Here is a 10,145-nt window from a genome sequence, read left to right as displayed (position 1 = left end):
CCGCTGAGCATGGGGAACGGTGGCTGCCTCTGTTGGCATCCCTGGTACAGAGCCGCCAGTACTGATCAGAAAGGTGAGGTGGCCCTGGTGAACTTGAGAGGCCACTGGCCCAGAGCATGTATCTGGAGAGAGCAGATAGGAAGACTCAAGCTGAAGGTGGTCATGGCCCCCTTGGCAGGGCAGTGGCATGTAACATGGAGGTTATGATGACTCCATCCGTTCTTCCTCCCGCATCACTGTATCACTACATTCTTGTATTTCTCAAATGGTCTTATGGACTGAAAAATGCTTTTCCTATCACATCTCAAGCATGATAAGACCTCACTTGTTTTGACAGGGAGTACCACTGCTGTGAGGAACGCACGAAGTCTGCTGCTCCACTACAAACACAGGGCAACGCTGTGCCACTCAGCAGGACCCTTGCAGACAACTTCCCACTTTCGAGATCAAAACCGACAGTGCTGCCCCAACACCAGTTACCAAGATTCAAGGGAAATAAACCTTAGTAAGGTGTTCTGGATGGGCAATGAGATTTAGGAGCTTAGCTTCTAAGTGGTTAAACATTAAAGTCTACCCACTTATGCTGCATGACAGTGAGACAAAAGACCTGCAGTTTCACTCCTGAGCACACAAATTCAGAAGACAATATCAAGGCTGAAATGTGCTAGCAAGCCACCTTGCTTCATTAGAGTAGATCTTCCAGTCCATTTGGCTAATAAAGGTGAATCAAACATATTGCATTATCTGCAGTTTCAACGCACTTTGAAAGCACCTCCTGCTGCTGGGCTCAGGACCCCCTGAGGAGTGTATGGACTGCAGGCAGGTCTGACTGCCGGGCCATTTCCACAGACATGCCAGAAAATGTCTGTGCCCATTGAATTCACCTGGTTAGCAGGTGCTGTAACACCCTTTACTGGCTGCTCAGCACATCATCCCCAATTAGGTCTTGAGAGAAGCAGCTTTCCCATGATTTCCCAAGCTACTTTGGAAGATAATGCAGGAATAGCTGGAAGCGTTTCTGTTCCTTTAGATGCTTTAGTTACAATCTACACACAGAGGAAGCTAATCAGATATCAAAAATGCAGCGGTAGGAAATTAGGCCATATTTATTTCTGTTATCAAGTGCATGAAAAAATACATTAAAATTGTACATAAGAAATAGACTGCTTTTCCAGAACTCCCATATTGAGGGTTATATTTCCTGCCTTGCTACCCTGTTTTCTCCAGCCTATAAAATTTATTTAGTTATTCAGCTATATTTATTTTCAATTTGAAGCAACTGCTGTAATACAGCAGCATAAAATATGTGCATTTCCAGAATCACAGATATTCTTTTCAGCAGAAGGGAAACAGAAGAAAGACGGGCAAGTAGTGGGTAGGCTTTCAAATAAGTTTTGCAACAAATTTCAGAAAGGTAGAAGTAGGACAGAGAGTGTTTGATCCTCAGCTGGCACAGCCTGCAGTCTATTACTGGTCAATGGATAGGTCTGAATTGTCCTTTAGAGACCATGTCCACCTCTGCCATGGAGAAGATGTAGGCTATCTCTACAGACAATGTAGACATTGTCTGGTGTCTGGTGGCATCTGTCTGCAGCCCACATTTAGCACATGTGAATATATACTTCCCCTGCCAGCTTTCTGCTCAAAGATCTCCAGCTGTAGCATACAACATTCAAAGAGGACTAGACAAAAAAAAAAAAATAAATACAGACAGCTAGACTGCTACCATGGAAAATATTTGCTTTTAAATGTTTAACATTTGCCTTCTTTTTTCCCCTGCATTGAAAATATTAAGAAGGAAGAAATATGAAGAAAAGTATTGGTTTTATTCAGTAGGAACAGCTTGTTTCCATGACATTTATACATTGAGCTTTTTCTAAATGACAAACAGATTGGCAAAGTCTATCTTTTTTCTAAAGCTGTCTTCAAACTCCCTCCCTTTGATCTTTGCATAGTGGATGTAAGAAAGACATCGTCAGAAGCAGAGGCCTTTTGTAACCTTCTAAGTTGGTGGAGAAAATACCTGTTATGTGTGTATGAAATGGCCAGATTCTAGGTGATGGCATTTGAATGCACAATTCAGGATATGAAATTCCACCTGCTTTGACTCACACTATTGGCCCTGCAAGGAGCTGCAGAACAGCATGCCTCACACTGCTTCACAAGTTGTTTCACCGTTGTTTGAACAGTTCTGGCTCGGTTCAGCTGAGTGCATGACAAATGGGCTGAGCACCAAGGCTGGGTACAAGGTAACTGCACAAAGGAGCCCAGCAAAGGATGTGGTGATTTCAGTCTGGTGAATGAAGACGTAATTGACTTAAACAGAGACAGAAGCTTCCCTGAAGCTGCATGTGTATTATTGCTCCAAGTAATTTGCAAAATGACTGTCAGAAAATCTTGATGGCAAATAAATTCATTTCTCCTGCAAGGCCTGGCCTTTCTGCTACATAAGTCTCTGACGGAAGGGAAGTCAGCAAGAAGTTATCTATCCAAAGTAATCTATAGGAAATACAACTCTTTTCCCTGAGATTTGATTCCTAACCCCTCAGGGATGGATGTACATCACCCACACCTGTGAATATACTTGGAGTTCAGTGTTTGTGCCAAAAAAGAAGACATTTCCTGGTTTTTGGTTTTTTTGGGTTTGTGGTTTTGTTTGGGTTTTGGGGTTTTTTTTTTTTGAGGAAAAACATTTGAATTAACCCAAAAGCATGGTAGCAATGACAGTCATAGGAAAAAAAAAATTTTTCATTTCTGCAAGGTGGTTGGGTTCAGCTGTCTATTTTCAGTATGATTCAGTATGATTTTCAGATGATTCAATTATAAAGATACTTATTACAGCAAGAACTGGCACACAGTTTTCTTCTCCTACTCCTTTCCAGGTGCACGCTGTAACAACTACCTATCCATCAGCTTCGTTCTCCCTGTGGTAGCGTGCTCTCCCCTAGAAAGCAGGAAAGCTGGGCTCAGATCCCTGCAGAAAGTACTAAATAGGTAATTCCCTACAGCCTCTTTCTTGTCTTATTGGCTGGGAGGAAGCCCTGGTGACTTGGTGCTTTGCTCCTTCCTCTGTGGTGTCAGAGACAGTCTGAACTTTTGCATCAGGCAACACTGTGCAAGTGTAATATTTAAAAAAATAAGCTGTTTCTGGTGGGATTTGGAAGCAAATCAGACAGAGAGGAGCTCAATGATGCAAGTGCTAGATATACTTTGAGAAATAATGCCATTATGAAATGTCTCTTGTGAAGTTAGTTGTAGGCTTTTTCTTTCCCTACCAAGTGCACAGGGAAAAAGCTAAACCAGCAGTGTTATTGCCGTTTACTTTTCACTTAAAACATTGCAAGAATTTAATGAGATGTAAAATGCTGTAAGTGATTTCTCTTACAAGAAGTTCACCAATTTCAGAGGTAATTTGTAGCATGCAACCATTTGGGCGTTAACCAGTCACTTAAAAAGAATCACATGGGGATTTTCTTATGAAATATTTATGCAACATCACTGTTTCCAACTATATTAGACTCTAAAAGAAGTACCTGGGATAAGTTGACATGTTATGCTTCTCCCTTCTTTCAGATTTGCATTATTTCAATATTCCTTGAATTACTGGCAAGAGATGAGTGCTTCGGTTTGAAGAAAAAAGTCCATGCAGAGTTTTAAGATTTATTTTAAAATATGGATGCTCCTTTCAAACCTTGCACAAAAAATGGCTCCTGCTTCACTGTCAATGACCTGCTTTCTTTGGACTTCCAGACACTTGTCATTTGTATTTTCTTTAAGTAGTGACAAACACATAGAAGCCTAGTGTGGGTACCAGTGGCACATCAACCAATCTAGAGTCATGTTTTTGTTACTCAACAGCTCGCTCTTCCTCCCAGCCAGGAAAGTTCAAAATTCATTGGACTACAGAAAATTTATATCCATCTAACTTCAGCCATTTCCTGTCAGTTCTGTAACAAAGACAACCAAAGGAAAAACATCAACTATGTCAATACCAGGGAACAGACAGGGGATAGGATTACAGAAAGAGTTTAAAGGCTATTGATTAAAACCAAACCCACAAAAAACCCCCACAGAAGTATTTTGGAAACAATGTCAGTTTAGATTAATGATAGCCTCTTAAACAGTTTTCAACAGGCTTTAGACAGAGTCATTAGTGGTTTAACAGGATCGGAATGGGTAAATAGTACATCTCACCTCTCGGTCAGATGCTGAGACCCAGTGCAGTTTTACCTGTGGCAGCTACAGCCTTTTAACTCTGAATATATTTACTGTTTCTGTGAAACAATCCATTCAGTTCTTAATGAACAACAGCATCCACTCTCAGCTCTGCTGGAAGTTTAGTTAACTACTGTCAGTGCTCTACAACTGAACTCCTCCTTCATTCCTCTCTCGAAGGGACCCTTGTTTCCACAAGTTGCAAAAGGTTAACTTCACCAGCAGCTGCCCAATCGCTAACTAGAAATCCTCCCAGTGGATTTTCAACAGGTTGTTACTAACTTCTGAGAAAATCAGGTAATGCCAGGGGGAGAATAATAGAACATCAAATAGCTGGCACTGAGTGTGGTGAATTGTGGGCCTTATAGTATTATAAGCAAAGAGAATGCAGCTGTTCCCTGACACTAGTGGAGAGAAAATAAGTAAAAATTAATGGAGAACGGTGCACCCAAACTTCAATTTTTATATATATATATATATATATACACACACACACACACACATATAAATCAATCAAAAATAATACTTAAATGAATAAATAATTTTAATTTAAGATTTAACTTTCTAAAGCACCTATCATTGTAAGATTAACACACCTCTGTTTGTTACTATATAAATTCATTTTTTCAGCTATCATTAACAGTGTCTTAAGTCCTGTAAAAATTTTACATATTTGCACACTGGATCTTCATGACCTGTTAACATCTTCCAAAGGAAAGAAGGAATTTTGCTGCATGTTTGTTCCCCAGGAGGCCAGAAGGGAAGTTCACTACTACTGCAGCTTCTAGCAAATAACAGCCATCAAGGAAAAGCAAATCAAAGCAGTGTCTCTTGTGGCTCCTCAGCACTAAGGGAGGGCAGAGGCGCTGCCACCTTGCTGCTGCAGTCCCTGGGAGCTGTGAAGTTATCTTACTGCAGAGGTCTTGAGGACAGGGGGGAAAACGTTCAGCACCACAGCTTTTAACACTTGATTTTGTTCTGTATGGGAACAAAGAAAAAAAATAAATATGACTTTCAAAGGTATTAATGGTAAATAAAGTGGTTCTACAGCATACTGCTAAGGGCACAGGATTGGGGTATTCCTGGAGATGCTGGCTCAATCCCTGCTTGGCAACACATACAAGACTAACATTTTCTTACAAATCAAATAATGGTATTTTATACTTGCGTTGGACACGTTTCGGCCACATACTCATTTGCAATTCAGCAGAAGTCTTCCTCACTTTTTCTAAGTCATGAAGGAGAACACTTGTTCATTAAATTATCTGTCCTCAATGAAAAAAACATTGAAAGCACATTTGGCCAACTTCCCCCTACAGAATGTGTGCCTTTTCCTATGCCACAGTTTGGTCAACAGACCCAGTGTGGAGCAGTATTTACTTCTCAGTAGACTAAGTTAGAAAGGCAGTGCACTATAGACTCATAGCATCTGTAGATAAGATCAGACTGATAATACAAACTTGCATTTATCATTCATTTGCTCTTAGGTATAGATCAGTTGTGACACCTGTTAAACTTTTTTTTTTTTTTTGAAGGGAAGCAAATGGCACTACTACCTGTACCAGCAGATTTTATTAGTGAGATGTGAACATAGCTCACAGGGCACAAAGATGCTCAGCATTATTTTCCTCACCGCCTAGAACAGTTACCACCTTCCTCTGTCAGTTATGTCCTTGTTTAAAAGCTCAGAGCCTTTCAATTGTGTAATACATTGTTTTACAGTTAAGTACAGCTTAGAGTATTTTTTCCCTTAAGGTACAATTTTTTCACTTAATGGAGATGCTTATACATTATTCATTTGTTTTCCTTCACTTCAGTAACAACAGAGTACTTCCTTCGGTTTTATTTGAGGTGCACAAAATCACATTTGTTTACAGAAATCTGTTCATCTTTGCAGTTACTTTATTCACTCTGCTTCAAGCTATTGGACATCTACTAGAGCACTAAACAGAAAGCAGCATACCAAAGCAAATGGTTCCTGAAATGAATAGGTGTGATCATCAGATACAATCCATCTGCACATCATTGAAAGTATGCGCTCCTTTCTCTGTTTTATTTTCTTTATTACTAGTATTTTGGATGATCTATATTGACAATAGGGCAAAATAAGTCTATTCCGGTTAGCAAAGATTGGGGTTGTCTTGGTTTTGTGTGTTGCTGCATGCAATGAGACTATTCCTATCCTCTCCCAAAGGCATCTAAGTCTCTACAAGTTAAAAAACATGGAGGAAACTCATCCGCCAAGTTCACCACATGAAACTATGGCAGAATTTGGAGGTCTCAATTGAGACTGGACCCCTAAGCTCCTAGACCACCTGCTGCTCTACCAGCATTTCTACCAGCAATCTCTTGGCAGCTCTTTGCTAAGCACATGGAATTTGCATATCATATTTCAAAAAGACATAACCTTTCAGATACATTGCCTGCAAATCCTTGACACCTAACTTTGGTAGTCAGGGTCACACAGAACAAACAAGGAAATGTGCAGCTCTCACATGACCGAAGCTTTCGTTTGCCAGATCCTGTGGGGTTTTTTTTGTTTGCTTGGTTGTTTTTTTTTTTAAAGGGCCAATATGTCAGTGTGTCAATTTTATTAGTAGCACTTTTACCCTATATTGAGACAGTGCCTTTGGGCCAAGATATCTGCTGTCCAAAGTAATCTTTTTGACCCTAGCAAGTGAGAGTGCAAAAAATCTAAACGCCTTTACTAAGTCTTTGGATTTTTGTGCTGCTCCTTGTGGAGTGTCTTTCATTTTTCATTTTGTGTTGGTTTCAGGGTTTGACATCTGCCTACAAATCCACTGCAACATCCTTGGCCATGGCAACTAACTTGGAACAGTACCAAATACCATAGGGATTTGAAGACTGCTGTCTATCTAAAATTAAGAAAGCTAAATAAAAAGCTAAGATTGTAAACAACCCATTTGCAAGACTTAAGATGAAAAAAATGTATTTCTAAAATGAATTTACCTATATATTTAATCTTTGATATTTTCTTACTGTTCCTTAATTCCTGCCAATTTATGCAATTTATCTCTTTGCTTTGAAACTCTTGCCTAGGAACTTCAGTCTTTACAGTCTTGCATAGTTTCTTCCCCCTGAGGGAAGGCAGCCAGAGACCAAACAAGCTGCAAGCCTCCTTGGGGAATTCAAGAGAGTCCAAACCAAAAATGCTTTTAGAGACAGGTGAAGCTGAAAAAGGAAAGAGGGGACCCAATGCTAATTAAAAGCAGTGTTGCCAGTTAGGCAAGAAAAGAAGTGGGAAACCCTTTCACGATCTCTGGACTTTCCTTACAGGTACTTGCAAGTTTTAATACTCTTGTTAAAGCAGAAGGAAGGTCCTTGACCATAGCTGAGTCTTTCAGATGAACAGGTGCAATCGTATGACTGGCAACAGTGGACTGCTGAATGTCAGCTCAGCTTTATCAAACTGGAACTGTCATGGATGCTTGTAAACCTCAGCACCCTTCCTTCTCACACATAGCTGGATCTGCACAGCTATTAACTTCTTTACCAAACTTCAGAGAGGTGGTTTTAGCTTGGTTGTCACAAACTGGTCTAGAAGAGATGACTGAAATATGTCTGCTGTTGCAAGAAAGACAGTGTGGGATTCCAGACCACTCAGGCTCAGATCATCATTTGCTTTAAAAAAAAAACCAAAAACCAGCAACCTAACAACAACAAAAAAACCCCTCCATCTTTCTCCAAACACATCACTCAACACCCTATGTATGATTCACAAAGACTCACAGTTGAACAGTGGAGGGACCACAAAAATGGTTGCCAAACAGACTCTGGCTGAGGATCCAACTCTTGCATGGATGCTGGCATGCCACAGCCCTTCCACTAGAAGTACAGTAGTAGATCCTCTCTTGTCCCAGCTGCTAAGGCCCTAGAGGTTTTGTAAAAATGTTTGGTTTTACTCTTCTACTCCATGGTTAAATTTTTCTGAAATTAGTCAAGAGGAAAGAAGGGGCTGATTGATTGCATAATCTTGCATGCCTTGCTGCTTTAGGAAGCCAGGTCAAAGCATTTCATATACTCCCACAGAGGTAATAATCTCTACCAAGACTACCTAGCTAGCAAGCTATTGCACAGTTTTTGGTAACACAGAGCTGACTGGGAATCACTGAGTCACAAAATCTGGTTCCCCAACAACCGCAGAGAATTCTAAAATGGATGTCTAGCTCAGAAGTCTCCACAAGGCTCCTTTCATACACAGGTATTTGTTAATTAAATCTCCTGGCTGACTTTTCAGAGGCAGCTATGGAGTGGAGGTGTAGAAGAAAAGAAGGAATTTTTGCCCATAGACTCCTAACATATGCTTCATGCATGTACTACAGGACTACTCAGAAAGCATTGGCAGTTTCTTAAGAGCTGGAGTACCCAGCATCTGGAGTATCTCAGACTCTCACTAGCTTATAAGATGGCTTTCTAGGTCAGAGAGATCTAGTCACGTGAATATTAAAGCACACCAACATTTGCTCATGGACACATAAAGAAGTCTACCTTCTGCTCTCAGCCCACATTTACCACTGATGTTTTTATTTCTCCTCAACATAATGTGCTATTAGCTATCAATTCTATTTTTCAATGTTTGTATGTTCACTGTTATGGTAGGACACCTCAACCCACCCCCTTAAAGATCTTAAGAAGTGAAGGCTAGGCAGTGAAAGGGAAATAAGTTGTGCAGTTGTCTTTAGCCTGACAACAAAGCCGAAGATTTTCATCCCCTTGTCCCTCATCTCCACTCTACCAAATACCCCAAACTTGTGCTTTCATGGGAGAAGAAAGCCCACCATCACAGTAGTGTCCTCCTAAACACTTACATCCAATAAACATGTCTTCATCTTTGCGATGCATTCCACTCCGTATTCAAAACTGGCAAAAATTTACATGTATTCCTACTAATTCTCAATTTTTTTTATGCATATCTTGGCAGTCATGTCCAACACCACCTCCTTTGCAGTGTAAGTTTACGGCTCCCAAGACACTAATCATGTGTTACTCCAATGCACAGGACATACATCACATTCATACATGCAAGAACTAAAACAGACCAAAATGCTTCTCCCAAAAATCAGTTAGCATAAGGTCTTTACTGGGAATAAAATATTACTTCGGCAAATCAGTTATGAACTTTCCTTTTTAGGACACTTTGTCCTCAAGAGTTTTTACTAAAGGGCCCATTTCATGAAATCTGAACATCTGTCTAGCTTCTACTTACCACATACAGAAAAAAAGATTGGCAGGATGATGCTATGTGAAAAATAATTGTAGAGAAAACGGATGTCAATAAATAAACCAAATGCTTGGTACAGTATAAGGTACACCTTGATTTTCCTAAACACAGTAAATAAACTTTGAAGTTTTAATTCTGTTAGCAGGACTTAATATTAGCCTTTGTACATAGTTACATGGTCACACATTTCTGAGTGAGCAAGTTTGTGGAGAAATATTGACTTCTTCCTGTTGGCCTTAAAAGTATCCCCATATAGTGCCTAAATCCATATGCCAGTATATAAATAACCAGCTTAATTTTAGAACTTGGAGAATGCATTAACTTCTATCAAATTTCCTAGTGCTTCACATATTATAATACTTGGATAGTAGTTTGCATCCCTAAACAACAGGATACCCTTCTAAATTTTTAAAATCCTGTCTGTTTAAATAAGTTATTTTATATTTTCTGTGAATAAGTGAAACTGCTGCCTGTAATGTAAACAAAAAAGCATTGTCTAATTTCATCTGCCAACTACAACCTCTTTGGCTGTACCCTCCAAATAACTGAATTTGAAGTGTATTTAAATCATCTGGTGCTGTTGTTGCAGATACTAAGTCCCCATTCTCTTAAGTAAGTTGAATTTTAATTGAGACCTTGTATCCATCTCAAGGAGTTTTTCTGAGTCTTTCAGATTTCAGTAGAGATT

This window comes from Balearica regulorum, chromosome Z (assembly GCF_011004875.1).
Source record: "Balearica regulorum gibbericeps isolate bBalReg1 chromosome Z, bBalReg1.pri, whole genome shotgun sequence".
NCBI lineage: Eukaryota > Metazoa > Chordata > Aves > Gruiformes > Gruidae > Balearica > Balearica regulorum.
Note: the sequence above shows the minus strand (reverse complement) of the source record.